The sequence below is a fragment of the Lolium rigidum genome, chromosome 6, assembly GCF_022539505.1.
Source record: "Lolium rigidum isolate FL_2022 chromosome 6, APGP_CSIRO_Lrig_0.1, whole genome shotgun sequence".
NCBI lineage: Eukaryota > Viridiplantae > Streptophyta > Magnoliopsida > Poales > Poaceae > Lolium > Lolium rigidum.
This window is the reverse complement of record NC_061513.1, coordinates 39,322,960-39,342,197: the sequence shown is the minus strand read 5'-3', so window position 1 is coordinate 39,342,197 and position 19,238 is coordinate 39,322,960.

Below are 19,238 nucleotides of genomic sequence, written 5' to 3'. Positions count from 1 at the left end.
CCCTTAGATTTTCCAAACATCTTGCACAACTATATATGCTGAGTTCCCGTGGGCTTCTTGGTCTGGATGGGAAAGTGGATGTGGAAAAAGCGAGGTGGTTGCAAGGTCGCCGGAGGATGCATAAGGTCGCCGAGGCCGGCATGAACGGCGAGGCTCGGCTCGAGCTTTTGTGCTCCGGCTCATCGCGCTAGCCCGTTCCTGGAGAATGGGCGAGATCAGACCAACATGCGCTTGCACGTACGTTCCCGGGGCAGATCAGCCCAGCGCCACCCTGGAGAGATGCACTAGCTACAAAGCTTCTCCAGTTTTGATTGAGCAAGATCACCAATCAAACAAATCAATTGCTCTATGTCTGATCTCTTCTTATCTATTCTATCTAGTGTCAGAGCATGGAGGGACGTCCATGAAGCTTTTGAACGCGGCTAGCATCGTACTGATTCCGAAGAAGACGGATGCAAGATCGGTGGTTGATTACCGACCGATTAGCCTAATCCACAGCGTGTCCATGATTTTCTCCAAGATGGTGTCACTGCGCCTCGCTCCGCTACTTCCGGATCTTGTCCCTCCGAGCCAGTCGGCCTTCATCAAAAAGAGGTGCATCCACGATAATTTTCTCCATGTGCAAGGAATGATCAAGGCAATGCACCGCGAGAAGACGGCCGGGTTCTTCCTGAAGCTGGACATCACAAAGGCTTTCGATTCAGTCAGTTGGGCATACCTCTTGTAGCTCCTCCAGGTGATGGGCTTTGGGCCGCGTTGGAGGCGATGGATTTGCATGTTGCTCTCTTCGGCCTCCTCCAGGGTCCTGCTCAACGGCAAGCCAGGGCCAAGGATCAACCACAGGAGGGGGCTGCGGCAGGGCGACCCCTATCCCCGATGCTCTTCATCCTCGCAATCGACCCTCTCCACCACCTCTTTAGGGCAGTGTCTGCAAGCGGTATCCTACAGCCGTTTCGCACAGCCCCAGTGCGCTTTGATGTTTCCCTATACGCGGATGCTTGTGATGGTACATCACTCGTCCGTTGGGAACCCCAAGAGGAAGGTGTGATGCGTACAGCGGCGAGTTTTCCTCAGTAAGAAACCAAGGTTATCGAATCCAGTAGGAGTCAAGAAGCACGTTGAAGGTTGTTGGTGGCGGAGTGTAGTGCGGCGCAACACCAGGGATTCCGGCGCCAACGTGGAACCTGCACAACACAATCCAAGTACTTTTCCCCAACTTAACAGTGAGGTTGTCAATCTCACCGGCTTGTTGTAACAAAGGATTAGATGTATAGTGTGGAAGATGATGTTTGCAAAGAACAGTAAGAACAAGTATTGCAGTAGATTGTATTCGATGTAAAGAATGGACCGGGGTCCACGGTTCACTAGTGGTGTCTCTCCGATAAGATAAAGCATGTTGGGTGAACAAATTACAGTTGGGCAATTGACAAATAAGGAGGGCATGACCATGCACATACATATCATGATGAGTATTGTGAGATTTAATTGGGCATTACGACAAAGTACATAGACCGCTATCCAGCATGCATCTATGCCTAAAAAGTCCACCTTCAGGTTAGCATCCGCACCCCTTCCAGTATTAAGTTGCAAACAAGAGACAATTGCATTAAGTATGGTGCATAATGTAATACACACAAATATCTTTAGACAAAGCATTGATGTTTTATCCCTAGTAGCAACAGCACATCCACAACCTTAGAACCTTCTGTCACTGTCCCAGATTTAATGGAGGCATGAACCCACTATCGAGCATAAATACTCCCTCTTGGAGTTACAAGTATCAACTTGGCCAGAGCCTCTACTAGCAACGGAGAGCATGCAAGATCTTAAATAACACATATATGATAGATTGATAATCAACATAACATAGTATTCCATATTCATCGGATCCCAACAAACGCAACATGTAGCATTACAAATAGATGATCTTGATCATGTTAGGCAGCTCACAAGATCCAACAATGATAGCACAATGAGGAGAAGACGACCATCTAGCTACTGCTATGGACCCATAGTCCAGGGGTGAACTACTCACTCATCAATCCGGAGGCGATCATGGCGATGAAGAGTCCTCCGGGAGATGATTCCCCTCTCCGGCAGGGTGCCGGAGGCGATCTCCTGAATCCCCCGAGATGGGATTGGCGGCGGCGGCGTCTCTGGAAGGTTTTCCGTATCGTGGCTCTCGGTACTGGGGTTTTCTCGATGAAGGCTTCTTATAGGCGGAAGGGTAGGTCAGGGGGCGTCACGAGGGACCCACTCAACAGGGCGGCGCGGCCCAAGGCCTGGCCGCGCGGCCCTGGCATGGCGTCGCATCGTCGCCCCACTTCATATCACTTTCGGTCTTCTGGAAGCTTCGTGGAAAAATAAGACCCTGGGCGTTGATTTCGTCCAATTCCGAGAATATTTCCTTTGTAGAATTTCTGAAACAAAAAACAGCAGAAAACAGCAACTGGCTCTTCGGCATCTTGTTAATAGGTTAGTGCTGGAAAATGCATAAATATGACATAAAGTGTGTATAAAACATGTGAGTATCATCAATAAAGTAGCATGGAACATAAGAAATTATAGATACGTTTGAGACGTATCAAGCATCCCCAAGCTTAGTTCCTGCTCGTCCTCGAGTAGGTAAACGATAACAAAGATAATTTCTTAAGTGACATGCTATCATAATCTTGATCAATATATTGTAAGCACATGTAATGAATGAAGTGATTCAAAACAATGGTAAAGACAATGAGTAAACAATTGAATCATATATCAAAGACTTTTCATGAATAGTACTTTCAAGACAAGCATCAATAAGTCTTGCATAAGAATTAACTCATAAAGCAACAGATTCAAAGTAAATGCATTGAAGCAACACAAAGGAAGATATAAGTTTCAGCGGTTGCTTTCAACTTGTAACACGTATATCTCATGGATAGTTGTCAACATAAAGTAATATGATGAATGCAAATATGCAAACATGTAAGAATCAATGCACAGTTAACACAAGTGTTTGCTTCTAAGGTGGAAGGAAATGGGTAAACTGACTCAACATAAAAGTAGAAGAAAGGCCCTTCGAAGAGGGAAGCATGGATTGCTATATTTGTGCTAGAGCTTTTATTTTAAAAACAAGAAACAATTTTGTCAACGGTAGTAATAAAGCATATGTGTTATGTATAAAATATCTTATAAGTTGCAAGCCTCATGCATAGTATACCAATAGTGCCCGCACCTTGTCCTAATTAGCTTGGATTTACATGGATTATCATTGCATAACATATGTTTTAACCAAGTGTCACAAAGGGGTACCTCTATGCATGTACAAAGGTCTAAGGAGAAAGCTCGCATTGGATTTCTCGCTTTTGATTATTCTCAACTTAGACATCCATACCGGAACAACATAGACAACATATAATGGACTCCTCTTTAATGCATAAGCATTCAACAACAGATAATATTCTCATAAGAGATTGAGGATTGTTGTCCAAACTGAAACTTTCACCATGGATCTTGCCTTTAGTTAGCGGCCCAATGTTCTTCTCTAACAATATGCATGCTCAAACCATTCAACTCATGATAAATCACCCTTACTTCAGACAAGACGAACATGTATAGCAACTCACATGATATTCAACAAAGGTGAAATAGTTGATGACGTCCCCAGGAATATGGTTATCGCTCAACAAGCAACTTATTAAGAAATAAGATACATAAGTACATATTCAATACCACAATAGTTTTTAAGCTATTTTTCCCATGAGCTATATCTTGCTGTAAGACAAAGAATGGCAATTTAAAGGTAGCACTCAAGCAATTTACTTTGGAATGGCAGAGAAATACCATGTAGTAGGTAGGTATGGTGGACACAAATGGCATCGTTTTTGGCTCAAGGATTTTGGATGCATGATAAGTAATCCCTCTCAATACAAGGCTTAGGCTAGCAAGGTTGTTTGAAGCAAACACAAGTATGAACCGGTACAGCAAAACTTACATAAGAACATATTGCAAGCATTATCAGACTCTACACTGTCTTCCTTGTTGTTCAAACCCTCACCAGAAAATATCTAGACTCTAGAGAGACCAATCATGCAAACCAAATGTCAACAAGCTCTACAGTATTTCTTCACTAATAGGTGCAAAGTATATGATGCAAGAGCTTAAACATGTGCACAACAATTGCCAAGTATCAAATTATTCAAGACATTATACCAATTTACCACATGTAGCATTTTCTGTTTTCAACCATATAACAATTAACGAAGCAGTTTCAACCTTCACCATGAACATTAAGAATAAAGCTAAGAACATATGTGTTCATATGCAACAGCGGAGCGTGTCTCTCTCCCACACAATTAATTATAGGATCCCATTTATTCAAACAAAACAAAAACAAGAACATAAAGACGCTCCAAGTAAAGCACATAAGATGTGATGGAATAAAAATATAGTTTCACTAGAGGTGACCTGATAATTTGTCGATGAAGAAGGGGATGCCTTGGGCATCCCCAAGCTTAGATGCTTGAGTTTCTTGAAATATGTAGGGATGAACCACGGGGACATCCCCAAGCTTAGAGCTTTCACTCTCCTTGATCATATTGTATCATCCTCCTCTCTTGATCCTTGAAAACTTCCTCCACACCAAACTCAAAACAAACTCATTAGAGGGTTAGTGCATAATCAAAAATTCACATGTTCAGAGGTTAAATAATCATTCTTAACACTTCTGGACATTGCACAAAGCTACTGAAAGTTAATGGAATAAAGAAATCCATCAAACATAGCACACTTCTGGACATTGCACAAAGCTACTGAAAGTTAATGGAATAAAGAAATCCATCAAACATAGCAAAACAGGCAATGCGAAATAAAAGGCAGAATCTATCATAAAAAGAACAGTCTGTAAAGACGAATTTTTCTGGGGCACTAAACTTGCTCAGATAAAAATTCTCAAATTGAATGAAAGTTGCATACATATCTGAGGATTACTCACGTAAATTGACAGATTTTTCTGAGTTACCTACAGAGAATACTATTCAAATTCGTGACAGCAAGAAATCTGTTTCTGCGCAGTAATCCAAATCTAGTATGAACCTTACTATCAAAGACTTTACTTGGCACAACAATGCAACAAAATTAAGATAAAGAGAGGTTGCTACAGTAGTAACAACTTCCAAGACTCAAATATAAAACAAAAGTGCAGAAGTAAAATAATGGGTTGTCTCCCATAAGCGCTTTTCTTTAACGCCTTTCAGCTAGGCGCAGAAAGTGTGTATCAAGTATTATCAAGAGACGAAGCATCAACATCATAATTTTCACAACTTGTCACAATAGGTATCTTAGATGCTCCATTATCTATAGTGGTATTAAGGGCTTTGTCAATTTTAGGCCTATAATAGTTTTTTGGTTTAGGCACCTTAGAGACATACATGAACTTTTGCTCCTTACCCACATAAGCTTTCTCCTTAAACTTAAGAGAAGAAAAAGTTGAACCCAAGGTTCCCATAGCTTATTGAAGTTCACTAATCCTTTGGGTTTGATTATCATGAGTAGCACAAGTTTCTAAAATGGCAATTCTCTCATTAATTTCACCTAGAGATTTATCAAATTTATCAGTGCTATTAAGTAATATTCCCAATTTGGTATTAATACTTGGAAGATTTTGCTCTATGGTCTCCAACTTTTTCATGACATCTTCAAGAGAGATTTCAATTTTAACTTCATTAACAGGTGGTATTCCAAATAGACTCTCAATAATGCAACTAGCTTCTAAAGCGAGGAGTGCCTAGGAAATTACCTCCGCGAGACAATCAAGAACATACCTATTCCAGCTAGAGATACCAACATAAAAATTCCTGAGTAGGATAATAGTGGAGTGTTTCTTAGTGCACCTATTATGAGCATCACTAATTCTATACCAAGCATCTTTTAAACATTCTCCCCCTTGTTGCTTAAACGAACGAACTTCAACTTCAGGATTACTCATTTTAGCAATAATAGATAAAGCAAACCAGATAAAGTAAATGCAAGTAACTAATTTTTTTGTGTTTTTAATATGGAGAACACAAACGGGATAGTAAATAAAGTAAAGCAAGTAACTAATTTTTTGTGTGTTTTGATATAAGAAAGAAAACAAAGCAGTAAATAAAGTAAAGCAAGACAAAAACAAAGTAAAGAGATTGGAAGTGGAAGACTCCCCTTGCAGCGTGTCTTGATCTCCCTGCCAACGGCGCCAGAAAAAACGTTGCTTGTGACGGTACAGCACTCATCCGTTGGGAACCCCAAGAGGAAGGTGTGATGCGTACAGCGACGAGTTTTCCCTCAGTAAGAAACCAAGGTTATCGAATCCAGTAGGAGTCAAGAAGCACGTTGAAGGTTGGTAGTGGCGGAGTGTAGTGCGGCGCAACACCAGGGATTCCGGCGCTAACGTGGAACCTGCACAACACAATCCAAGTACTTTGCCCCAACTTAACAGTGAGATTGTCAATCTCACCGGCTTGTTGTAACAAAGGATTAGATGTATAGTGTGGAAGATGATGTTTGCAAAGAACATTAAGAACGAGTATTGTAGTAGATTGTATTCGATGTAAAGAATGGACCGGGGTCCACAGTTCACTAGTGGTGTCTCTCCGATAAGATAAAGCATGTTGGGTGAACAAATTACAGTTGGGCAATTGACAAATAAGGAGGGCATGACCATGCACATACATATCATGATGAGTAGTGTGAGATTTAATTGGGCATTACGACAAAGTACATAGACCGCTATCCAGCATGCATCTATGCCTAAAAAGTCCACCTTCAGGTTAGCATCCGCACCCCTTCCAGTATTAAGTTGCAAACAACGGACAATTGCATTAAGTATGGTGCGTAATGTAATCAACACAAATATCCTTAGACAAAGCATTGATGTTTTATCCCTAGTAGCAACAGCACATCCACAACCTTAGAACCTTACATCCATTGTCCCAGATTTAATGGAGGCATGAACCCACTATCGAGCATAAATACTCCCTCTTGGAGTTACAAGTATCAACTTGGCCAGAGCCTCTACTAGCAACGGAGATCATGCAAGATCTTAAACAACACATATATGATAGATTGATAATCAACATAACATAGTATTCCATATTCATCAGATCCCAAGAAACGCAACATGTAGCATTACAAATAGATGATCTTGATCATGTTAGGCAGCTCACAAGATCCGACAATGATAGCACAATGAGGAGAAGACGACCATCTAGCTACTGCTATGGACCCATAGTCCAGGGGTGAACTACTCACTCATCAATCCGGAGGCGATCATGGCGATGAAGAGTTCTGCGGGAGATGATTCCCCTCTCCAGCAGGGTGCCGGAGGCGATCTCCTGAATCCCCCGAGATGGGATTGGCGGCGGCGGCGTCTCTGGAAGGTTTTCCGTATCGTGGCTCTCGGTACTGGGGTTTTCTCGACGATGGCTTCTTATAGGCGGAAGGGTAGGTCAGGGGGCGTCACGAGGGACGCACACAACAGGGCGGCGCGGCCCAAGGCCTGGCCGCGCGGCCCTGGCGTGGCGTCGCCTCGTCGCCCCACTTCGTATCACTTTCGGTCTTCTGGAAGCTTCGTGGAAAAATAAGACCCTGGGCGTTGATTTCGTCCAATTCCGAGAATATTTCCTTTGTAGGATTTCTGAAACCAAAAACAGCAGAAAACAGCAACTGGCTCTTCGGCATCTTGTTACTAGGTTAGTGCCGGAAAATGCATAAATATGACATAAAGTGTGTATAAAACATATGAGTATCATCAATAAAGTAGCATGGAACATAAGAAATTATAGATACGTTTGAGACGTATCAGCGGACGATGCCGGAATTTTCCTTGGACCAGAGGCGACCGATATGCGAGTGGTTCGAGCGCTCTTGTTAGCCTTCGGGGAGGCCTCAGGACTATGCACAAACCTCTCCAAGTCGGAGGCGTTCCCGATTGGTTGCACAGAGGAGCAGGTGGCGGTGGCCCTCGAGATCTTCCCAACTAAACGTGGGAGTTTCCCTTGCACCTACCTTGGCCTACTGATGGCGTGTATTTCACACGTTCGTTGGGCAACCCCAAGAGGAAGGTATGATGCGCACAGCATCAAGTTTTCCCTCAGAAAGAAACCAAGGTTTATCGAACCAGGAGGAGCCAAGAAGCACGTTGAAGGTTGATGGCGGCGAGATGTAGTGCGGCGCAACACCGGGGATTCCGGCGCCAACGTGGAACCTGCACAACACAACCAAAGTACTTTGCCCCAACGAAACGGTGAGGTTGTCAATCTCACCGGCTTGCTGTAACAAAGGATTAACCGTATTGTGTGGAAGATGATTGTTTGCGAGAAAACGGTAGAACAAGTATTGCAGTAGGTTGTATTTCGGTAAAGAGAATTGGACCGGGGTCCACAGTTCACTAGAGGTATCTCTCCCATAAGACAAACAGCATGTTGGGTGAACAAATTACGGTTGGGCAATTGACAAATAAAGAGAGCATGACCATGCACATACATATCATGATGAGTATAGTGAGATTTAATTGGGCATTACGACAAAGTACATAGACCGCCATCCAACTGCATCTATGCCTAAAAAGTCCACCTTCGGGTTATCATCCGAACCCCTCCGAGTATTAAGTTGCAAGCAACGGACAATTGCATTAAGTATGGTGCGTAATGTAATCAACAACTACATCCTTAGACATAGCATCAATGTTTTATCCCTAGTGGCAATAGCACAACACAACCTTAGAACTTTCATCCTTCGTCCCGGTGTCAATGCAGGCATGAACCCACTATCGACCATAAATACTCCCTCTTGGAGTTACAAGCATCTACTTGGCCAGAGCATCTACTAGTAACGGAGAGCATGCAAGATCATAAACAACACATAAGCATAACTTTGATAATCAACATAACAAGTATTCTCTATTCATCGGATCCCAACAAACGCAACATATAGAATTACATATAGATGATCTTGATCATGATAGGCAGCTCACAAGATCCGACAATGAAGCACAATGGGGAGAAGACAACCATCTAGCTACTGCTATGGACCCATAGTCCAGGGGTAGACTACTCACACATCACACCGGAGGCGACCATGGCGGCGTAGAGTCCTCCGGGAGATGATTCCCCTCTCCGGCGAGGGTGCCGGAGGCGATCTCTGGATCCCCGAGATGGGATCGGCGGCGGCGGCGTCTGCGGAAGGTTTTCCGTATCGTGGCTCTCGGTGCTGGGGGTTTCGTCACGGAGGCTATTTGTAGGCGGAAGGGCAGGTCAAGAGGCGGCACGGGGGCCCCACACCACGGGGCCGCGCGGCCAAGGGGGGGCCGCGCCGCCCTAGGGTGTGGCCCCCTCGTCGCCCCTCTTCGTCTCTCCTTCGGACTTCCGGAAGCTTCGTGGAAAAATAGGCCCCGGGCTTTGATTTCGTCCAATTCCGAGAATATTTCCTTACTAGGATTTCTGAAACCAAAAACAGCGAGAAAACGAGCAAGCGGCACTTCGGCATCTTGTTAATAGGTTAGTTCCGGAAAATGCACAAATATGACATAAAGTGTGCATAAAACATGTAGATAACATCAATAATGTGGCATGGAACATAAGAAATTATCGATACGTCGGAGACGTATCAGCATCCCCAAGCTTAGTTCCGCTCGTCCCGAGCAGGTAAAACGATAACACGGATAATTTCGGAGTGACATGCCATCATAATCTTGATCATACTATTTGTAAAGCATATGTAGTGAATGCAGCGATCAAAACAATGTATATGACATGAGTAAACAAGTGAATCATATAGCAAAGACTTTTCATGAATAGCACTTCAAGACAAGCATCAATAAGTCTTGCATAAGAGTTAACTCATAAAGCAATAATTCAAAGTAAAGGCATTGAAGCAACACAAAAGAAGATTAAGTTTCAGCGGTTGCTTTCAACTTGTAACATGTATATCTCATGGATATTGTCAACATAGAGTAATATAATAAGTGCAATAAGCAAGTATGTAGGAATTAATGCACAGTTCACACAAGTGTTTGCTTCTTGAGGTGGAGAGAAATAGGTGAACTGACTCAACATTGAAAGTAAAAGAATGGTCCTCACAGAGGAAAAGCATCGATTGCTATATTTGTGCTAGAGCTTTGGTTTTGAAAACATGAAACAATTTTGTCAACGGTAGTAATAAGGCATATGCATCATGTAAATTATATCTTATAAGTTGCAAGCCTCATGCATAGTGTACCAATAGTGCCCGCACCTTGTCCTAATTAGCTTGGACTACCTGGATTATCACCGCAATACATATGCTTTAACCAAGTTTCACAAAGGGGTACCTCTATGCCGCCTGTACAAAGGTCTAAGGAGAAAGCTCGCATTTGGATTTCTCGCTTTTGATTATTCTCAACTTAGACATCCATACCGGGACAACATAGACAACGAGATAATGGACTCCTCTTTTAATGCTTTAAGCATTCAACAACAATTAATTCTTTTCTCATTAGAGATTTGAGGATGTTTGTCCAAAACTGAAACTTCCACCATGGATCATGGCTTTAGTTAGCGGCCCAATGTTCTTCTCTCACAATATGCATGCTCAAACCATTCAACTCGGTGTAGATCGCCCTTACTTCGGACAAGACGAACATGCATAGCAACTCACATGAAATTCAACAATGAATAGTTGATGGCGTCCCCGAGTAAACATGGTTATCGCACAACAAGCAACTTAATAAGAGATAAAGTGCATAATTACATATTCAATACCACAATAGTTTTTAAGCTATTTGTCCCATGAGCTATATATTGCAAAGGTGAATGATGGAATTTTAAAGGTAGCACTCAAGCAATTTACTTTGGAATGGCGGAAAAATACCATGTAGTAGGTAGGTATGGTGGACACAAATGGCATAGTGGTTGGCTCAAGTATTTTGGATGCATGAGAAGTATTCCCTCTCGATACAAGGTTTAGGCTAGCAAGGCTTATTTGAAACAAACACAAGGATGAACCGGTGCAGCAAAACTCACATAAAAGACATATTGAAAACATTATAAGACTCTACACCGTCTTCCTTGTTGTTCAAACTCAATACTAGAAATTATCTAGACCTTAGAGAAACCAAATATGCAAACCAGATTTTAGCATGCTCTATGTATTTCTTCATTAATGGGTGCAAAGCATATGATGCAAGAGCTTAAACATGAGCACAACAATTGCCAAGTATCACATTACCCAAGACATTTATAGCAATTACTACATGTATCATTTTCCAATTCCAACCATATAACAATTTAACGAAGGAGAAACTTCGCCATGAATACTATGAGTAGAAACCAAGGACATACTTGTCCATATGCTACAGCGGAGCGTGTCTCTCTCCCATAAAGTGAATGCTAGGATCCATTTTATTCAAACAAAACAAAAACAAAAACAAACCGACGCTCCAAGAAAAAGCACATAAGATGTGATGGAATAAAAATATAGTTTCAGGGGAGGAACCTGATAATGTTGTCGATGAAGAAGGGGATGCCTTGGGCATCCCCAAGCTTAGACGCTTGAGTCTTCTTGATATATGCAGGGGTGAACCACCGGGGCATCCCCAAGCTTAGAGCTTTCACTCTCCTTCATCATGTTGCATCATACTCCTCTCTTGATCCTTGAAAACTTCCTCCACACCAAACTCGAAACAACTCATTAGAGGGTTAGTGCACAATATAAATTGACATATTCAGAGGTGACACAATCATTCTTAACACTTCTGGACATTGCATAATGCTACTGGACATTAGTGGATCAAAAAAATTCATCCAACATAGCAAAAGAGGCAATGCGAAATAAAAGGCAGAATCTGTCAAAACAGAACAGTTCGTATTGACGAATTTTAAAATGGCACCAGACTTGCTCAAATGAAAATGCTCAAATTGAATGAAAGTTGCGTACATATCTGAGGATCATGCACGTAAATTGGCATAATTTTCTGAGCTACCTACAGGGAGGTGGACCCAGATTCGTGACAGCAAAGAAATCTGGAACTGCGCAGTAATCCAAATCTAGTACTTACTTTTCTATCAACGGCTTAACTTGGCACAACAAAACACAAAACTAAGATAAGGAGAGGTTGCTACAGTAGTAAACAACTTCCAAGACACAAAATAAAAACAAAGTACTGTAGGTAAAAACATGGGTTGTCTCCCATAAGCGCTTTTCTTTAACGCCTTTCAGCTAGGCGCGAAAGTATGCATCAAGTATTATCAAGAGACGAAGTGTCAACATCATAATTTGTTCTCATAATAGAATCAAAAGGGTACTTCATTCTCTTTCTAGGGAAGTGTTCCATACCTTTCTTGAGAGGAAATTGATATTTTATATTACCTTCCTTCATATCAATAATAGCACCAACAGTTCGAAGAAAAGGTCTTCCCAATATAATTGGACAAGATGCATTGCATTCAATATCCAAGAAAACAAAATCAACGGGAACAAGATTATTGTTAACGGTAATGCGAACATTATCAACTTTACCCAAAGGTTTCTTTGTAGAATGATCAGCAAGATTAACATCCAAATAACAATTTTTCAGCGGTGGCAAGTCAATCATATTATAAATTTTCTTAGGCATAACAGAAATGCTTGCACCAAGATCACATAAAGCATTACAATCAAAATCTTTAACCTTCATCTTAATGATGGGCTCCCAACCATCCTCTAACTTTTTAGGAATAGAGGCTTCGCGCTCTAGTTTCTCTTCTCTAGCTTTAATGAGAGCATTTGTAATATGATGTGTAAAGGCTAAATTTATAGCACTAGCATTAGGACTTTTAGCAAGTTTTTGCAAGAACTTTATAACTTCAGAGATGTGGCAATCATCAAAATTCAAACCATTATAATCTAAAGCAATAGGATCATCATCCCCAATGTTGGAAAAAATTTCAGCAGCTTTATCACGAGCAATTTCAGCAGTTTTAGCAGTTTCAGTGCAGTTTTCGCGCTTTGCATTAGAAGTGGAAACATTGCTAACACCAATTCTTTTATTAGTATTAGTAGGAGGTGCAGCAACATGTGTAACATTAGCATTACTAGTGGTGGTAATAGTCCAAACTTTAGCTACATTCTTCTCTTTAGCTAGTTTTTCATTTTCTTCTCTATCCCACCTAGCACGCAGTTCAGCCATTAATCTTATATTCTCATTAATTCTAACTTGGATGGCATTTGCTGTAGTAACAATTTTATTATGATGATTCTCATTAGGCAAAACTTTTGATTTCAAAAGATCAACATCAGCAGCAAGACTATCGACTTTAGAAGCAAGTATATCAATTTTCCCAAGCTTTTCTTCAACAGATATGTTAAAAGCAGTTTGTGTACAAATAAATTCTTTAAGCATGGCTTCAAGTCCAGGGGGTGAACTCCTATTATTGTTGTAAGAATTCCCATAAGAATTACCATAGCCGTTGCCATTATTATAAGGATATGGCCTATAGTTGTTACTAGAATTGTTCCGGTAAGCATTGTTGTTGAAATTATTATTTTTAATGAAGTTTACATCAACATGTTCTTCTTGTGCAACCAATGAAGCTAACGGAATATTATTAGGATCAATATTAGTCCTATCATTCACAAGCATAGACATAATAGCATTAATCTTATCACTCAAGGAAGAGGTTTCTTCGACAGAATTTACCTTCTTACCTTGTGGAGCTCTTTCCGTGTGCCATTCAGAGTAGTTGATCATCATATTATCAAGAAGCTTTGTTGCTTCACCAAGAGTGATGGACATAAAGGTACCTCCAGCAGCTGAATCCAATAAATTCCGTGAAGAAAAATTTAGTCCTGCATAGAAGGTTTGGATGATCATCCAAGTAGTCAGTCCATGGGTTGGGCAATTTTTAACCAGAGATTTTATTCTTTCCCAAGCTTGAGCAACATGTTCAGTATCTAATTGTTTAAAATTCATTATGCTACTCCTCAAAGATATAATTTTAGCAGGGGGATAATATCTACCAATAAAAGCATCCTTGCATTTAGTCCATGAATCAATACTATTCTTAGGCGGAGATAGCAACCAATCTTTAGCTCTTCCTCTTAATGAGAAAGGGAACAATTTTAGTTTAATAATATCACCATCTACATCTTTATATTTTTGCATTTCACATAATTCAACAAAATTATTAAGATGGGCAGCAGCATCATCAGAACTAACACCAGAAAATTGATCTCGCATAACAAGATTCAGTAAAGCAGGTTTAATTTCAAAGAATTCTGCTGTAGTAGCAGGTGGAGCAATAGGTGTGCATAAGAAATCATTATTATTTGTGGTTGTGAAGTCACACAACTTAGTATTTTCAGCGTTGGCCATTTTAGCAACAGTAAATAAAGCAAACTAGATAAAGTAAATGCAAGTAAACTAATTTTTTTTGTGTTTTTGATATAGCAAACAAGATGGCAAATAAAGTGAAACTAGCAACTAATTTTTTTTGTATTTTGATTTAGTGCAGCAAACAAAGTAGTAAATAAAACTAAGCAAGACAAAAACAAAGTAAAGAGATTGAGAAGTGGAGACTCCCCTTGCAGCGTGTCTTGATCTCCCCGGCAACGGCGCCGGAAAAAGAGCTTGATGGCGTGTATTTCACACGTTCGTTGGGCAACCCCAAGAGGAAGGTATGATGCGCACAGCAGCAAGTTTTCCCTCAGAAAGAAACCAAGGTTTATCGAACCAGGAGGAGCCAAGAAGCACGTTGAAGGTTGATGGCGGCGAGATGTAGTGCGGCGCAACACCGGGGATTCCGGCGCCAACGTGGAACCTGCACAACACAACCAAAGTACTTTGCCCCAACGAAACGAGTGAGGTTGTCAATCTCACCGGCTTGCTGTAACAAAGGATTAACCGTATTGTGTGGAAGATGATTGTTTGCGAGAAAACAGTAGAACAAGTATTGCGAGTAGGTTGTATTTCAGTAAAGAGAATTGGACCGGGGTCCACGAGTTCACTAGAGGTATCTCTCCCATAAGACAAACAGCATGTTGGGTGAACAAATTACGGTTGGGCAATTGACAAATAAAGAGAGCATGACCATGCACATACATATCATGATGAGTATAGTGAGATTTAATTGGGCATTACGACAAAGTACATAGACCGCCATCCAAGCTGCATCTATGCCTAAAAAGTCCACCTTCGAGGTTATCATCCGAACCCCCTCCGGTATTAAGTTGCAAGCAACGAGACAATTGCATTAAGTATGGTGCGTAATGTAATCAACAACTACATCCTTAGACATAGCATCAATGTTTTATCCCTAGTGGCAACAGCACAACACAACCTTAGAACTTTTCGTCACTCGTCCCGGTGTCAATGCAGGCATGAACCCACTATCGACCATAAATACTCCCTCTTGGAGTTACAAGCATCTACTTGGCCAGAGCATCTACTAGTAACGGAGAGCATGCAAGATCATAAACAACACATAAGCATAACTTTGATAATCAACATAACAAGTATTCTCTATTCATCGGATCCCAACAAACGCAACATATAGAATTACATATAGATGATCTTGATCATGATAGGCAGCTCACAAGATCCGACAATGAAGCACAATGGGGAGAAGACAACCATCTAGCTACTGCTATGGACCCATAGTCCAGGGGTAGACTACTCACACATCACACCGGAGGCGACCATGGCGGCGTAGAGTCCTCCGGGAGATGATTCCCCTCTCCGGCGGGGTGCGGGAGGCGATCTCCTGGATCCCCGAGATGGGATCGGCGGCGGCGGCGTCTGCGGAAGGTTTTCCGTATCGTGGCTCTCGGTGCGGGGGTTTCGTCACGGAGGCTATTTGTAGGCGGAAGGGCAGGTCAAGAGGCGGCACGGGGGCCCCACACCACGGGGCCGCGCGGCCAAGGGGGGGGCCGCGCCGCCTAGGGTGTGGCCCCCTCGTCGCCCCTCTTCGTCTCTCCTTCGGACTTCCGGAAGATTCGTGGAAAAATAGGCCCCCGGGCTTTGATTTCGTTCAATTCCGAGAATATTTCCTTACTAGGATTTCTGAAACCAAAAACAGCGAGAAAACAGCAAGCGGCACTTCGGCATCTTGTTAATAGGTTAGTTCCAGAAAATGCACAAATATGACATAAAGTGTGCATAAAACATGTAGATAACATCAATAATGTGGCATGGAACATAAGAAATTATCGATACGTCGGAGACGTATCACCTACCGCTGCACCATTCGAAGCTCATGATTGTGCACTTCCAGCCTCTCATTGAAAAGATAGGGTCCAGACTCGCGGGGTGGTGGGGCAAGCACTTCACTAGAGCGGGTAGGGTCGTGCTTTGCAGATCGGTTCTCACCTCCATGGTTCTCTACCACCTTGCGGTCTTCAAGCTTCCCAAGTGGGTCATCATGCGCATTGAAAAGATCAAGCCTTTCTTCCTATGAATGAAGTCGGGTGCTGTGCCGGGGGCCAAGCCTCACCCTCTGGTTAGCTAGCGCACCATCTCGAGGCCGAAGGAGCTTGGAGGGCTCGGGGTTCTCGACTTGGAGCGCTTCGGGAGGGCTATGCGGCTCCGTTGGCCTTGGTTGGCTTGGACAGATGACTCTAGGCCTTGGATTGGGATGGCGACACCATGTGACAAAGGAGACATGGATCTTTTTAGAGACTCCACCGAGATTTCCCTTGGGGATGGAGCCAAATGCATCTTTTGGCATGATAGATGGCTGCCCGGTGGTGCTCTCCGAATCCAGTTCCCGGGCCTATTCGATATTTCCACAAGGAAGAATAGATCTATGCAAAAGGAGCTACAAGAACATAATTGGATCCGTGCCCTCGCCCGTATCTCCACAGGAGAACAGTTGGTCCAGTTCACTAGGCTTTGGTCCATACTCCAGGACGTTACCCTACTGCCTAGGCCGGACTCCATCAGGTGGCGATGGACAGAGTCGGGGATCTACTCCGCTGCCTCGGCTTACAGATGGCAGTTCGTGGGCTCCGTCGCTCCCTTCCGTTCGGCCAAATCCTGGAAGGGACATGCAGAGCAAAAGTGCAGGTTCTTCGCTTGGATGGCTCTTCACGGCAAAATCCTCACGGCTGATAACTTGGCCATCCGTGGATGGCCTCATGATCCGATATGCAAGCCTTGCAAGATCTATCCTGAGACGGTGCAGCACCTCACGCTTGATTGCCACTTCTCCCACGACGGTGCGGGAGAAGATCTTCGCCTGGAATGGGCAGCTCGGAGTGCCGCCTCCCGTCGGAGGCATGACCCTCAACGACTGGTGGGACGCGACGATCTCCACCATACCTAAGGAGAAGCGAATGGAGGCAAGTGGAGCAATCATCTACTCCATTTGGGGAGTTTGGAAGGAAAGGAACAGGCGCGTCTTCAACAATGTCGCATTGCAACCTGGCGCGGTGACGGCATTGGTGAGAGAAGAGATCTCGCAGCGGGCTTACGCCCAGACCCAGGACCCTGGAGGCCATTAGCTAGGGGCTTGCGGTGTGAGTGGGGTGTACGAGTCATGAGGGCACTGTAAACCTTGCGTTCGCAGCGTCGTTTTCTGTACATACTATCTATCTAATCGGATGGCAGAGTTGACTGCCTTTTCCTCAAATTATATCTACTTATGTTTGTACCAACTGGCGATAATAGTCACAGCACAGAGCGGAAGTGAGTGTGGGCACAGGGTTAGGGCTCATAACCTAAACTACGGCTGCATGGTTCCGGCCATGGAATCTTCCCAGACGAGAAACCACCTAGGCCGCGACTCCAGGACCTGTGCATGGGTGCTAAGTGATTTATCACTCTCTCTCTTTGATGGAATAAATTATTAACATGTGCATGGGTGCATGATGCTTGAAAATTCTACATACATAGTGATACTAATAATGATGTGAGGGTAGTGTCTAAAAGCTAATTTCCAAACACAAACTGATTATGTAGTCTGGACTGTTAGGCAGGTTTGTAATTTGTTTTCACTATGGATTTTATGTCGACGAGAGCTTTAAAACTAGATCTCACATGATAAAAAATTATAGTATATAAATTATCCTATATCAGCCTCTATAATTCATTTTCACTGTACTCCAATTGCAACTGCAACGATTAAATTATTTTTAATGTTATGGATTAACCTGGTGGCTTTTTTCCTTAACCTTGCATCTTGCTTTTAGTATATAACAGATTTGTCAACCTCTATGTTATACCAAGTGACAACTTTACTTCTAAATATGTGGTCGACTTCATGAATCAGGAGGCAACTTTAAAGCCAATTTTTTTTTATCCAAACATACCTACCAGGTCTTGTCTGGAACATTTCATGGAGACAAAGTACACAATGAAAACGATCTTCGATTGGATTAAGGTGCGAGAGGTACGAGATTTCGAAGTCCAGAATAAGAAAACGGATTTGCTAATTCTTAGCTTAGGGCACAGTCGATTTTCTAACCGTTAGATTATGCACAGATAAAATTATGGGCCAGCCCGGTAAAATTATTCGTGTAAATTATGGGCCAGCCCGGTAAAATTGGAAAGGAAAATGCGTTACACAAGATTTGAACGCAACCTCCAGCACATGTCCCGATTACTGAAGCCAACAGGCCGAATGCCTGATTTAGTAGATTTTTGATGAAAATTTATCATAATATGTGAAGTCTCGTGTTTTCTATTTTTCCATTTCTTTATTTTTGTTTTTTTCTGCATAATGTATAAACTTTTTTGCGATAGACCAATGATTTTTTTCAGTTGCAAATCAAGTTGCAACTGAGATTTTTCATTTTTGCATTTGGAAGGTTAGTTGCAACTTAGATTTTCTCTAGTTACAAGTGAAGTCGCAACTGAGATTTTTTGCAATTGCATGTAGAGTTGCAACTGAGATTTTGAAGTTGCAAGTGGAGTCGCAAGTTAGATTTGTTTTGCAGTTGGAAATGGAGTTGCAACCAAGATTTCTTTTTCCGTTAGAAGTGGAGTTGCAACTAAAATTATTCTAGTTGCAACCGAGATTTTCTCCGGTTGCAAGTGCGATTGCAACCAAGATTTTCTCCAATTACAAGTGTAATTGGAGCTACGTTTTTGTTGTTGTTGTTGCAAATATGGTTGCAACTAGAATTTTCTCTAATTGCAAATGTAGTTGCTCTTGCACGCTTTATTATGATTGCAGGCTGATATTTAAAATGGTCAATCTCACATGCGTTTGATTTGTCAGATCTAACATGTGAATATAATTGAACAAAGTCCTTGCATATGTCTAATC